Source organism: Mus caroli, chromosome 6 (assembly GCF_900094665.2).
Source record: "Mus caroli chromosome 6, CAROLI_EIJ_v1.1, whole genome shotgun sequence".
NCBI lineage: Eukaryota > Metazoa > Chordata > Mammalia > Rodentia > Muridae > Mus > Mus caroli.
The window spans coordinates 24,705,071-24,720,312 of NC_034575.1; the positions used below are offsets into that span (position 1 = coordinate 24,705,071).

The 15,242-nt window shown below is 42.1% G+C and overlaps 1 protein-coding gene across 4 annotated transcripts in view; it reads left to right on the forward strand.

Moving 5' to 3' along the window:
• The window catches only part of Ahcyl2 (adenosylhomocysteinase like 2), a 148,771-nt gene that overhangs the window by 80,771 nt on the left and 52,758 nt on the right, over positions 1-15,242 (forward strand). The gene's annotated exons all lie outside the window — the stretch shown is intronic.

A 15,242-nucleotide genomic window follows, 5' to 3' on the forward strand; every position in this document is an offset into this window, starting at 1 on the left:
GTTGATGCTTACCACCTCATTTGCATGCCTACATCTGATTGGTTAATTTCTCTCTCACCTGATTGGTTAACTTCTCTCTCTTCTGATTGGTTAACTTCTCTCTCATCTGATTGGTCAACTTCTCTCTCATCTGATTGGTCAACTTCTCTCTCATCTGATTGGTTAATTTTGGTTAATTCTCAAAACCTCATCTTGGCAAAAAAAATTTTACTGCCTATGTATGCGTGGTGGCCAGCAGAAGCCAGCGCCACCCTGCAACGGCACATGTGGCTTCCCACAAGCACCAAACACACATTATAGCTTACTTGAATACAAGTTTCAGAAGTTTGCTTCTAGACAATAAGTGATTTTATTTATGAAAAAAAATTCCCTCAGTTGTTTTTCTGCAGTGCAGGGATTGTACCTACGGCCTTACATGTGCTAGGCAAGAGTTCTCTACCATCAAGCTGCATCCCTTAACCCTTTAGATCTTCTTTAAGAGTCAACAATTTACTAGCCATACCAGGTGCCACATGCCTTTAATTCCAGCAGAGACAGGAGGATTTCTGAGAGTTGGGGGCCAATCTGGTATACATAGTGAGTTCCAGGACAGCCAGAGCTACATAATAGAGAGACCCTATCTTAAACAAAAATGGGAGTCAACAATTTTTACTACTTCTATTTTTGTTTCTTAAACAGGTAATCACTTATGCTAGGATGCATACATAGCCACTTTCTATCGATGGCTATGCTTGGTTGACTTGCTGTGGAACTCTGTGGACTGTGCATATTTGGTTATGAAGAGAACTGAAAAACTAAAGAAGTTTTGCAAAGTAATTGGATTTATTTTTTGACATGAGAGTGGCAGGTAGAGGGATGCCAGTAGTGCTTGTCACAGACATCAGGACTGTGATAGAGTGTGGAAACTGAGTAGTACATTGGAAGTGGCCGTCATGCTCAGTCTTTCTTCCCATGATTTCTCACGGCTGTCGTTTCATTTTCTTCCGGATAATCTGGAGATCCAGACTGTGGCAGCTTTAAGATTGACCTTAAATTGTTCTCATTTCTGGCTGCTGCGCTCTCCCTTAAAAGTATCACTCACAGCGCCATCTTCCCTGAGAGTGTTTTTATCACACCATTCTGCAGAGATTGCTGCCCTATTTAGAAACTGGCTTGGCTGCTCCTTACCTACTTCCAATTACTATCTGCCACTTCTCTTTCATTAAACCAGTGTCTTTACCTACCAGCTTAGTTCTCTTACAGTCCCCTCCCTTCACGTTGATGTATTGTCTCATGGTTCATAGTGTAGAAGGGGAGACCTATTTCAGATGTAATTCTTTCATCCCCTTACCACCACAAAGCTCTCTTTGTTTACTCCTGTTCTCCTCCTGTTATACATAAATATATTGCATGCTAATATATAATTATATCTAATAATATAAATATATTATTGGCATTATTTTGTCTACTACACACTTATTTTTCTCTTAATAGATGAGCAATGTTGTATATCCTTAATGTAGAAAATTAGAAAATGTGCCAGCTATTTTGGAGCCATTAAGTCTTGTTAGTCTCATAAGCAAATAGTGGTTCTCAGCAGCACCACCGTATTCCCCAAGTATACGTTTGTGATTCACTGTCTGCAGACCGGAGATAGTAAAATAAAAGTTGTGCCTGAATAATTTGACTTTACCTCTTATCATTATTCCTCAAACAATACAGTATAACTGCTACATAGCTTTTACTTTTTATTAATTATTATGAACTACCTAGAAATGGATTATAAGAAGATGTGTGTTCTATATAAATACAAGACCATTTACTTATCAGATTTTGATGGGGGGAGGGCATCCTGGAGCCAGTCTTCACCCCCTACTGTTGAGGGAAAACGATACTTAATCTATGTTGATTACAAGGGATTTCCAAACACTTAAGGTTCCCCAAAGTATTATCAAAAGTCAAAGACAAAACTGGGTGTAATGTTATATGCCTTTATCCTAGAAATCAGGAGGCTGAATTGCCATATAGCCAGTACCAGGCCATCCAAGACTACGTAGTTAGACCCGATCTAAATGGAAAAAAAAAAAGAAAAAATCACAGACAGGTGTTTCATCTCTACCACCACCTTAAATCAGTCAGTGCTGTAGGAATCTAAAGGAAGTTAAGTTGTTTCGTTTCTCAGATACTGACTTCTGGGCTTATACATGGACATAAGGTTTTACGCATTGTCAGCAAGCAGTCTACTACAAAGCTACATTGCTACCCTAACCTAGATAACTCTGGTATTGAAAATGTTCTTATCTATGAGTGAGATGTAGGTGTAGTGGCTTCTAAAATTTTATCAAGCTACAACCTTTTGATTTGTTTTGGTTTTGGTTTTGGTTTGGTTTTTGTCACATATGGTTTCTCTGTGCCCTGGCTGTCTTGGACTCACTTTGTAGACCAGGCTGGCCTTGAACTCGTGAGATCTGCCTGCCTCTGCCTCCTGAGAGCTGAGATTAAACGTGTGTGCCAGTGTACTTTTTATGTAGATAAATTATGTTTCTAGAAAGTTTATTTAAAAGGAAAGTTTTTACTATTTAAATAGTAAAAACTCTGCATTTGACATTTAATAACCACACACTTCAGTATTTTACCTGCCACTTTCAGTGCCCAATCCCATGAGAGTCCTGAATGTAAATTCTTTCTCATTCTGTTTTTTTAGGGTTTCAGAAGTTTTAAGATAAACCTTGACTTTTCTTGGAGGCAGGTTTGAGGTGAACTGAACCCTGACCTAAGTATGCCTGAGTTTGCTATGTCAGGAGAATTGTGGGTTTAAGTCCACACTCCACTCCCAGGTTAAAAGACATAACAGGAAGGGAATACAGTAGCTGGGTGCTCAAGTGTACTGCAGTCTCTTATTGCTTAATTGCTTAGCTGAGAGAGACCTGGTTGGATTAGTAAGTGGCAGGAAGGTACACAGCTGTCTCCCTGGTCACAGTGTGGTTATGCCTGTTTCTGTTTGCCTTGTCACTTCTTCCTCACACCTGTCTCCTTTCCTCCTCCTTCCCTCTGAGGTCCCTGTCCTAGAATCATCTTCTCTTAGCAGCTTGCATTCACTGTCTGTCTTGTAAACGTTAACCACCTGAAATACAGGAATAAGACACTAATCTCAGGGAGAGCTTAAACTCTAGTGTGGAAATAAGCAAATATGACCAATTGCTATATACACATTCATGTGGACTCTGACGGGTTAGTTATTCAGTGATTTGTGGACTTGAGTCTATGTTTAACCGTTTGATTTGTGTATGTGTATGGGATGGGATGTGAGTGCACACATATACATGCCTGCCATGGCATGTGTGGGGAGGCCAAAGAACGACTCTCCAAACTCAGTGCTTGCCTTCTGTGTCTGTTTTGAGACAAGAATTCTCTTGTGTCTTGCTGCTGTACTGCTGCGGCCAGGCGAGTGAGCGTCGGGGATGCTCCTGTCCCTGCTTCGTTTCTCTGTAGTAGCCTGAGGACTGCAGATGCTCACCACTGCACCCAGCTTTTTATATGGGTTCCAGGAATGCAAACTAAGCTTCAGGCTTGCATGGCAAGCTCTTTACCCACTAAGCCACCGCCCTAATGCTATTGATTGGATGTTTGGGGGCAAGTTTTCTTGTAACTCCAGTTGACTGTGTAGCTAAGGCTGCTGAGAATTCATTCTTAACCTAGACTGGGAACTGTAAATTTTTTCTTAAGGAATTTACAGCCAAACTGTAGAATTGGAGGACACATTTATGTTCTGTGAATATTTGCTCACTGAGTGGAAGTAGGAGAATTTGGAGATCGGAGGCTCATGCCAAAGCCAAGGCAGAGCATGCTGAAGACTTGGGGCTTGGTTTTGAGTAAAGTAAGGCAGTTTTGGAGCATTATAAAGAAGAACGTGATTTGATGAGATTTGAAATAAAGAAGCTACTGAGAGTCGTGTACATGTGAGTGAATTCAGCATCTCTGTGGGCCTCCACGGGTGGAACAGTCTCAGTTCTTACTTCTTAAAGCCTCTTCTCAGCACCCTGGTGATCGGCCAAGACTAAGTCAGGTGGAATTCTAATAAATAATAATTTTTAAAAATGTATATGCATACTTGTCTTCTGATGGACATGACTGTAGTTGCTATTAGGAAGAAGGGACATTACAGCAAGCAATATTGTAGTGTTCTTCCTTCCCTTAGCTCCACTCCTCACCACCTACCAACAACTCTCACACCTCCTTTTCCTTTCCACTTAAATATAGCTTCTCCGCTGCTACGCCCCTAACTGATGTCATGTCCTGTACTGACTTTTTTCTTACATTGATTGACTATAGTAGTAATGGGGATTGACCCCAGGCAGGGCCCTGTCCATGGTAGGAAAATATTCAGCTGAGATATCGTCTTCTTTATCTACCCTACACACACTGCTAGAGATTGAACCTACATCTCTCTTCCTAGGCTGAAGTCATCTTGACAGCAGAGACTATCTCTAGGGTGCTAGCACATTGTAGGCACCAGTAAATATTCATGGTTTGATTAAATGGATGAAGTTACTACATGTAAGAAGAAAAGACAGACTTGGGGCTGCGGGTGTAGTTGGTAGAATAATTGCCTAGAAGCCTTGGGTTTGATTCCCAGCCACTTAAAACTGGGTTTAGTGTTATAGCCTATAGCCCTAGCACATGGGAGGTAGAGACAGGAGGATCAGAAGTAGAAGGTCATTTTCGTGTGTGTGTGTGTGTGTGTGTGTGTGTGTGTGTGTATGTGAATAGTCACACACACACACACTCATTCATACATAGTTTGAAGCCAGTCTGGGCTACGTGAACTCCTTTCTCAAAACAAAACAACAAAAATTCACAACTGGATTTGGGTAAGTTGGGAAACATATTATACATATTATTAGCAATAATAGTAAAGTTCACACCGCCCTAGGAGCATCCAGCTGTCCTTGCTCTTTTGAGTACTTTTTACCATTGTTTATTTGTTTTAATACAAGGTTTCATATAGCCTAGCCTTACAGGCTAGCCTTGAGCTTCTTATTCTCCAGCTCTGCCTCCTGAGCGTGGGATTACTGATGTGGGTCACTACGTCTGGCTCTGCTCTTTTGTTTTGTTTTCATTTATCATTTTGTTTGTTTGTTTGTTTGGGGTGTGTGAGTGTGTGTGTGTGTGTGTGTGTGTGTGTGTGTGTGTGTGTTAAATATGTGCAGTGGTACTTGTATGGAGGTCAGAGGACAACTTCCCGGGGTGAGTCCTCTCGTTGCACCATTTGGATATTTGGATTACAGACATTGAGCTGAGGTTGTGAGGCTTAGCAGGAAGCTCACTACCCAGTGATTCATCGCCCCTGTGCCCTACTCTGCTGTTTACTTATTAACTTACTTGATCCTCTGAAAACTTCCCTTTAACAGAGGAGTAAATAGGCACAAGGAGACAAGGTAATTGTTCAAGTTACACAGTGAGTGGAGAGGCTTGACCAGGCAGTCTTATGCTACTCTGCTCTACCTGGTTAAGGCTGGTGTAGCTTCCTGGTACTGGGTTTATGTAAACATGTATATTAGCTTTATTTTAAAAATATAAGGCCTAGAACAATGGCTCAACAGTTAAGAGCACTTATTCCTTTTTTAAGTACCTAGGTTTGGTTCCCACTACCAAGATGGCAGCTTACAGCCATCTATAATTCTAGTTCTAGGAGATCTGCTGCCCTCTCTGGCTTCACTGGGCACTGGACACATACAGTGCATATACATATATGCAAGCAAATACTCACACACATAAAAACCTTTTTAAAAACCAACTTTATAAGAATAGTATTGTTATCATGTTTTAACAGATGAGGAAACAAAGGCTTTAAAAAGTATTTGGTTTGCCTGATGATAGCCCAGAAAGTGTCGGAGCTAACCTAAAGCCTGTTAAATCTTTACCAGTTTCAGAACATGGGGGAACTGAGAGGTGAGAGTCCTCCCATGAGTGAGGATGTGAGATGGGAGGGAGGGCTCAAGTCCTGCTATCATTGGCATTTCAAGCTTGAGGAGGCGTGGTAGCATCCTGTTCTGACAAGATGTTTGACACAAACAGCTTATAAAGGAGAAGGTCATTTTGTGTCATGGTTTCAGATTTTCATCCATGATCATAGGACCACTTTGCTGGTCACCACAATCTGGTCACCAAGGCTTCAACACATCCAAACCATAACCAGGTATGGGACATCTGAGGCCTACCAATTCAAACCAACCTCATAACTAAGTAGATTGATCTTTGAACCCAGGTGGCTAGGAACTTCAGCCTTTAATAACCAATAGCTTCTGTGACTAAAGAATCATGACTGCATTTTCTTATGGCCTCAGAGACACTAAGTGGATCAGAAATACTGACTGTTGGGCTTGAGTGTTTGGATCTTTCACAGTCCACTCTTCCCCTCAGTTTATCATGAAGTCATCAGGTGATTTGCCCAAGACCTAGTAAGCCACAGTAATGACCGTCGAGGATGTTCTAATTCATTGCCCTGCTGTGCCTTACGACTCTAGGTTCCAAATGCTTGAAGCTTGTACACATAGTGACTTCTCTATGTGTGTGCTTTTCTGACTTTGACCTCTAGAAGTCCTAACTTGATGCCTTTTCCACTGTGAGCGTGTACTTGCTCTGACTTTGGGTTATTTGGCATAGCCTCAGAGGTTGTGATTGTACTGTGAAGTCACCACTGGTAGGAACACAGCTGGCATACAGGAGGTTTAGCTGTTTTTGGAATTAAAGCAAGCTTCTTGAGTTGTGATATAGATGGCTTCTAGAGCTAGTCTAGTTTGTTGAGCTTGCTAGCCCCTCACCTAAATGCTGTTGCAGTATGGTCATGTGTGGCTGCGTCACTCCTGCTCTGGCCGTGAACGGATCTTGTAGGATACATTATAATAAAGGGTAGTTATATTGGGATCAAGTTTCTAACATATACCTGTCTCTTATGTCTTCCAAAGTTCATGTCAGTTAATGTGCCCTAAAGTTTCAGATGAAATAGCTGTTGTTTTTTATTATAGAGACGGCACAGAAAGGGGAGTAACACTGTAGCTTTCAAATGAAGTCTGCTTTAGTTAAACCTACACTAAGAAAACACAAGTTATGTTGAGGGTGCCAACGTGATATATTTTCTTCAGTGTGTTGCTGATTCTAGTTCCCTCAGAGTCATTTGCTTCCATGGTTTAACATGACCATAAAGCAGTTGCCTCTGTCTATTCAGTCATTATGTGACGAATATAAACAAGAGTGTTTGGTAATTTGCGGTCATTGACATGTAATTCTAAGGGTTGGGCTCCCCTTCAGCAGTAACACTGACTTTTGACCTTGCTTTGTTCTTAAAGGCTCCATTATTGCTACAGATCAGAATGGTTTATAATTGATTTGGATCAAGCAATGGAGAGTAGATCATATATCCTTGCAGCGTTAATATAATTAAGAATTAAATGCCTTCAAAACCTCACCACAAAATAAGTCAGTAATATTAATCCTTATAGGTATAAAATAATGTACCAAATCTTGTAAAATGGGCATAAACATTTTGAATATATTGACTTATATAAGTTTTCCCTCTAGTGTTATAAGATACCCATACAGCACACAGAATTTTAGAACTTACATTATCATTTCTTAGGCTTCTCCTACAAGCCAGGCACTGTAGTCAAATCAAAGTTGACTAAGCCCCTAAGAAGCCTGCAGTCTACGAGGAGTGAGCACACAGTCTACGAGGGTGCAGCAGCTGTGATGAAGATGGCTAGGCATGGTGCTGTGGCCAAAGAGCAACATTAAACAAAAGAGAAACTCCTCATTTTAGGGGAGGTTTCACGAGGACACTTATTTCAGCCATATTTTGGAGAATTTGAATAAGTGAGGATGAAGGGGGTAAAGATACTAAACACATTTTGCTTGAGTAGAGGCCTGAGGTAGGAAAGGGCATGGCACGGTAATGACATTACTAACAAGGTGTCATTAAGGCCTCAGTATATGCTCTCTTCCCAAAGCCTCTATCAAACTGGGAGATGGCAGTTTTATTTCATTTTTAGGTTGGAAAGCTGGTGGGACAGTGAGGGTAAATCGTGACAGCATCTCACTCAAGATTGTCTGATTACAAAACCAGCTTGTTCATGGCTGCCACCCATATGGTTTTCACCACAGGAAATAGCAGGTAATACAACTCACCGGTTCTAGGCCGCTAGTCAGTTATTGATGTTCTGCCTTCTCTGGCATCCTCCAGCAACTCTTCGTAGGTATTACAATCCTTCCCTGTGTTCCATACCCAAAGGATTCATTCTTTTAAACTGTGAGGCCCAAGTGGGGGAAGCCTGTAATCATAATTATAGTATGATTATTAGCATCAAAGATTAGCATAGTGCTGGGCTGGCAAGGCAGCTCACCAGCTGACCTCTGACCTCCACACACGGGCTTTGGCAAATACTCCCCTACACACACATCTTTTACACACATAACAATAATGAATATTTTTCCTTCAGGTGGGATCTTACTATGTAGCCCCAGCTGGCTTAGAACTCACTCTGTAAGTAGACCAAGCTGGCCTCACACTCAGAGATCTGCCTGCCTCTGCTTCCCGAGTGCTAGGATGATAAGCATGTGTCACCATGACCAGCATTAATTTCTTACGAGTCCCTGGTGTTTCAGGTCTATGTTATTGGGCTTCCTATGGTAGGGACTGAACCTACATACAGCTTGCACACAGTGGACAACTGCTGTACTCCTTGGCATCTCTCGACCCTTTTGTGGTACTCTTGTTTTCTTGAATCTGGCCTCATACTCACTATGTTACTGAGAATAAATAATCTTCAACTCCTGATCGTCTTGCCTTCATCTCCTAACACTGGGATTGTAGGAATGTACCACTTGGTCTAGCATCTATCTGGTCTCCTCCTCCTTCTCCACCTCTTCTTCTTCCTCTTCCTTTTCTTTCTTTTTTTTTAAGATTTATTTATTATATGTAAGTACACTGTAGCTGTCTTCAGATACCCCAAAAGAGGGCATCAGATCTCATCATGGGTGGTTGTGAGCCACCGTGTGGTTGCTGGGATTTGAACTCAGGACCTTCGGAAGAGCAGTTGGCACTCTTAACCTCTGAGCCATCTCTCCAGCCCTCCTCTTATTTTCAAGACAGGCTCTCACTGTGTAGACCAAGGTGATCTGGAAGTCATAGAGATCTGTCTGCCTTTGTTTCCATGCCCTATGTTCCCAGCCTCTGTGGTACTCTTACTGGATAGATAACATCCTCTAGAACTAAGCAGATAGATCTGCTTTGTGTGTGTATATATACATACATATATATATATATATATATATATATATATATATATATATATCACATTTTTTCAAGTTACGTTTTCTTTACAAATTTCAGAAATATGCAGAAAAGAGGAAGCTTATATGGGGGAACATAATGCAGAAACAACTAGGATCCTTTCTAATCAGATGGTTTACATAGGAAAGGATACTGTGTTGACATCCTGACCCCAGACCCATGAGGGAAAAGCAGCATTGGACTTTAGGCACTTGTCTGAGACCCCTGGGTCTCCTGTATGCCCTCATTGGGACCGGGATTTGGGGAGGTGGGGTGTGTGGGAAGGACTGGCGAGCAGTTCTGTCTAGCCTCTGTTAAACATTCCAGTCAGCATTGTGCTGTTTCTATAACAAAGGCCCCTTAGACCTTCTTGTGCCATCCCTCAGGGAGCCAGCAGAGGGAGCTGTGGTCCCAGAACTTTTTTCAGCATTACAAGTTTTAGCTTTGGGAAGAAATAAAAACAAACATCTTTCCTGACTTCATCTGAACTCCGATGCAATAAGAATTTAACTTGAGATAGGTGGTGGTGCCAGCCCCCTGGTGGGAGCAGACCAGGAGCTTCTGTAGCTGCTTGAACTTGAAAGCCATAAAGAACTCCGATTTCAAGGAAACGCCTGTTTACTGTACTGATCCAAATCAGCAGCTCTCAAGAAAGGGGAGTGCCTTCTTGACCTCGATCTTTATTGATCTTGGTATCAGCACTTGCAGTGACGTGTCCTGAGGGGGCGGGAGAAAGTTAACTAGGGCCTTAGAAGAAAGCCAGCCTGTTGCTGAAGGAAGTCTGCCCAGAGGAGATGGTCTAGAGTGCCCTATAGGCACTGCAGTGCAGAGCTTTGCATCTGCTCTGATTCTGAGTAATAGGCAGAGGTTTTGAGGTTGGCTGGTAAGAGATTGGCCAGGCGGTTGGCTCAGAACCTTGATCTGAACAGGAAGCGTCTGTGAAAAGAGATAAGAGCTTCTTTTAACCCCTGACCCACCCCCGAGTCACTGGGCCTGTGGTGGTCTCTGTGGTCTTCAGGTAACCCTGGCCTTTGCAAACCAGCTTTCCATTTTGCTTCAGGACATCCCTTAGCCAAGCCCGCACTATGGAGAAGTGGGACGGTAATGAGGGCACCTCCGCTTTCCACATGCCTGAGTGGATGGTGAGTTCTGCTGCTTTCTGCTTCTGCTGCTTCTGACAGGACAAGGACCACTGCTGGGATCTAGGCTGGGAAAACAGCCCCTATCTTCTGATTACCTCCTGTGCACTGGGTCTCTCCTGTGTGGTAATTGCCAGTGAATCTAGGGAAGGGGAGGTAAAAGCAGGTAGGCCGGAGCAGCAGACTGCCCGGTGGTGGGTGCTGACCTACTGTGCTGAATGATGTACTGCGCAAATGGATTGTTCTTTGATTGTTTTGTATTCCCTTTCAAGTTAATGTTAAGTTGTGCTTCGTGGGTATAAAATAAAAAAGAATATGAGTAAAGAAAGACACAAAACTAGAACTTATAAAAATGTTACGTTCTCCAGTATCTGAAAAAATCTAACCATTTCTCCCTTCCCTGTCTTTTTTAGTCAGTTCCTCGTAGCAAGTGTATTGCTACAAGGCAAGAGTTTTACTTCTCTTCATTCAGTGTTCCCAGATACCATATTTGCCTGATAAATAGTTTTAGTAAAATAATTTTAAGTTGATATTTGTTAATAAGAACTGGCACATAAAACCAACCTTGTGAAGCATGGTGGCACAGGCCTGTCATCCCAGCACTTGCAGGGTAGCAGCAGGAAACTCAGGAGTTCAAGCCCAGCCTTAGCTACATAGTGAGTTAGAAGCCAGCCTGGACTCTAGCTGGTCCTATCTCAAAAACAAAGAGTGGCAAGTCAGCTGTTGATTTAAAAACTCTCTTAATTACATTTTGTTATGGGGGGAGGTGTTCACTGCCACAACACACATTTGTAAGTCAGAGGACAACTTGCAGGAGTCAGTTCTCCCTTCTGGGAAATAGATCTAGTTCAGCTGCAGGTGTTTCTGTTCGATGATCTATCACCAGTCCCTTAACTGTTGATTTGAAAAAACTCCTTAGTGTCCTGACTGGTTTCTTATAACTCCTTGGACTTCTTGGACCCTGTCTATGTATTTCCCTATTATAAACTTGTTAAACTTTTATAATGCATTCTAAATTCTCTTTAGTTTATAGAGTTAGGGACTTAAAGAGATAACTATTAAAATAATGAGATTAAGTATATAGCAGATGTAACAGCAAGTATTCTTAACCACTGAGCCATTTCTCCAGCCTATGTATGTCATTTTTATAGATGCTATTGGTATTGTTTTTAGTATTTTTTAGCATTGCACTCATTTAAAAGATATCTGATGGAAAGCAGTTGTATTCGTAAGACGATTTCAAATGCAGTGACTTAGACTAATGGAAATTACTCTCTTCATTCTCTGGCTAGATTTTTAACTCGTGTTTTGATTTTGTTCTTTGTTTTTGAATCTCCAGCAACTTAGTAATAAGTGAAAGAGTAGGAAATTTGGTTTTGTTACAGGAGGGACCATAGTGAGACACTAAATTTCGTTTTTGAAAAGGAGTACTACAGGAGAACCCTACTGGACACAGCCGTACCACTCCAGAGCAAAACAAAGGTTCTCGTAATTTACACTCTGTAAAGAACAGTCCTCCTTGTTGTCCCCAGATAGCATGTCCTCTCAAAAAGAGCTTCTCCTGAGACTGCTCCTTTTGCCTCTCTGTTTATGTGGACAGAAAGCTCTCCTAAGGGACTTAGGACTGTTGCTTAAGGCGTGTGACCAAGGGCTTCCTAGTGTATGGAGGGCATTTTAAATATTCTGATGTATCTCTCTCATGTGGTCTTTATTTAAAAACAAAAAACAGGAAAATCCCTTTAATCAGTAAGAAAGAAGTGCCGACCAGAAGGGAGAAGCTTGTCTTCAGTATTGCCATGAGCTCAGTTGTTCTTTCTTTGACTTTTAGAGGCTTTCTTTCAGATACTGCCCAAGTCATTAACTTCTGATCTGGTCTGAAGGTGACACTGATAACTGCTTAGCCAGCAGCGAGCCCTATGCACCCCTGGTGCATTGCCTATAGATGTTCAGATCTCACCTGCAAACTGTAGAAGTGTCTTTTAATCTCCAATAGAAAACTCTGGAGCCAGATCCAGCGTGCGGACAAAATGTCAAGAAATTTTTAACAAATGTCTGCCTTACTTTTCAGTGTATAGATTAATATAATGAACTCACTAGTGCAATGGCTCTGCTACCGAAGGACACAGAGGCCTCTCACATGCATTTTCTGGAGGAACATAGAGCAGAGTTGTACCCTGCCACCCAATGTCCATTGTTAGTAATCACCAGCAAAGGGTCGTGTGTGCCCTGAGATTGATGGAGGATTCAGGCCATACTCTTTCCTGATATGTCTTGGGCCTTTGTAGGACAGTCAGGACAGAGTATGGAAACCCCAAGGTCAGTAAATGACAAGGTAGACCTCACAGGTGACATTCCCATCAGTCGCTGGAAATTCCTGCTGAAACCTCTGCTCCTCAGCAGTTTTCACATGAAGGAATTTCTTACCTTTATCCAGGCAGTGAAGATGCTGGGTTATTGGAGGGCTCACTCTGGAAAGATTTACTACCGTATTTTATTCTCCCTGATAAACTCTCGGGCCCTCCTGTCAGGTAAAGCATCTTGTTCTGGACCCGCGTGGACAGCAGTAAGTGCTGTTAGGTTTCACATTTCAGTGTTCTCCTCCTGCACTCTCTGCAGTGCTTGGTAGTCGTCCATGTGAACTCTGGTTGCTTAACCTTCTTGAGTACAGAGCCAGCTTGCTGCAGTATTCTTTGGACTAAAAGTAATCCTTTTTTTTTTTTTTTTTCTTGTAGGTAAAGAATTATTTAGACTGCTCATTTGGTTTGGAAATCAAATACTCTTTAGGAGTATTTGAACTATCTCTGCTTGGCAATAAAACCTAAACTCTGTGCTATCACTTTTAGGAGTTATAGGCATCTGTGTATTCTCGGTTATGAATTTTTACCTTAAAATAATAGAAATATTAATATTTTAGATTTATGTATCATTATGTAGCCCTCAAAACCTTCTTGTACCCTTTTTTTAATTAGATATTTTCTTTATTTGCATCCAAATTCCTCTTGTACCCTTATTTTGGCACATTTTTAGGTGTTGTGATGCTGTGTGTGTGATGCTGGAGGACAGTTTGGCTGTGGTTCCTGGGCACTGACTACCTCTTTTTTAGACAGAGACTCACCGGCCTGGAACTCACCAAGTAAGTGATGCTGGCTGGCCAGCGAGCCCCAAGAATCTGCTTGTCTTTGCCTCTCACGTGCTGGGATTAAAAACTTGGGCCACCAAGATGGCTCTCTTTGCATGAATTCTAGAGACTGAATTGAAATCAAACTCAGACAAGCATATTTGCCTACAGTGCCAGAGGCTCTAAGTTCAGCTCCCAGCATCACTGCTTAAATAATAACACCACCACCTTGCTTTTTGTCAAATTAAGATAATAATGCCAACTTCGTGGATTATTGTACCTGGCCCAGGACGGTGGCTCAGCAAGTAAGGGTGGGCCTCAGTGTGGTCCTCAGAGCCCACATAGGAGGAGAGAACTGGCTCCCACACTGTCCTCTGACCACCTCCCCACCCCCACATGAAATATATGTAGTAAAACGTCTTTTAAAAGATACTTGCATACACTAATAGAAATAACCTGTGGGCTTGTGATACGCATTAGCACATCACCTCTTCAGAGAAATCAGGGAACACTTTCTTTTCCCTGGAAAGAAAGATTAGCTTTGCAAAACAAGCTCTCGACAAGCAATTTCTCCTCCCCTTTCCTCTCCTCTCCTCCTCTTCCCTCCCTTCCCTCTCTACTCCTCTCCTCTTTTTTTCTTTCTCTTCTCATTGTCAAATCATATCGCCACCCAAATCTATAGCAGGCACCTAGTGTAGCATTCCTTGGGTTCCTTTCAGAAATCAGAATCGATAAGAGAGTTTTACTCTATTTGGTTAAATCTTTATTTGGCATGTAATAAGGTCACTGTGATTCTGGGACCTCAGTGATAAATTCTCCCTTGTGATCATACCTTCCGGGAAACTTTTTTTTTTTTAAATTGTGTAGGGGGTTTATATGTGTGGTGTATGTGTGTGTGTGTGTGTGTGTGTGTGTGTGTGTGTGTGTGTGTGTGCGCACATCAATGTATGGGTGTGCATACTCAACATATGTGCATATTTACACCCATGGTGTGTATACAAGTAGAAGTTAGAGGAGGATATTGGATAGCTTTTATTGCTGCCTGCCTGTTGCTTTAAGACAGGGTCTTTCCCTGACCCAGAAGCATGGAAGCTCTCCATCTCCACTAGACTGGCCGGCCAGTGAGCTCCTAGAAGCTGACTCCACACCAGAGTGAGTGCCTGGGTAATAGTGCACCTGGCCATGCCCAGCATTTTACATTGGTACTGAGAATTCCACCATATCTCCCCCCACCATACTTGCAAAACAAGGACTCTTGACCGTGGAGCCCTCTCTCCAGCCTCAAAACATGCATGCCTTGCCTTGTCTCCTCCTCTTCCTCTTCTTCTTCCTCCTCCTCCTCCTCCTCCTCCTCCTTCTTCTTCTAAGTAAAAAGTGAATGGAATCACTCAGTACTAAATAAGCTTCCGTCTTGAGATAAAACTAGATACTGAATGTAAAAACCAGCATAGAAAATACACAAACTCAGTCATGGTGGTACATTTGGGGAACTAAGGCAGCCAGGACAGCCTGAGCTGCATTGTGAGACTCTGTGTATAAATAAATATACAAATAAACTTTAAGGAAATAGAAGAAGAAAGTTGATTTCCTTGGAGATAAAGCTGATAGTGTCCCCTGCCTGGCTAACCCAAGGGCAGAGTGTAGGTAGCATGGGGCTTCCTGACCACTTGACATCATT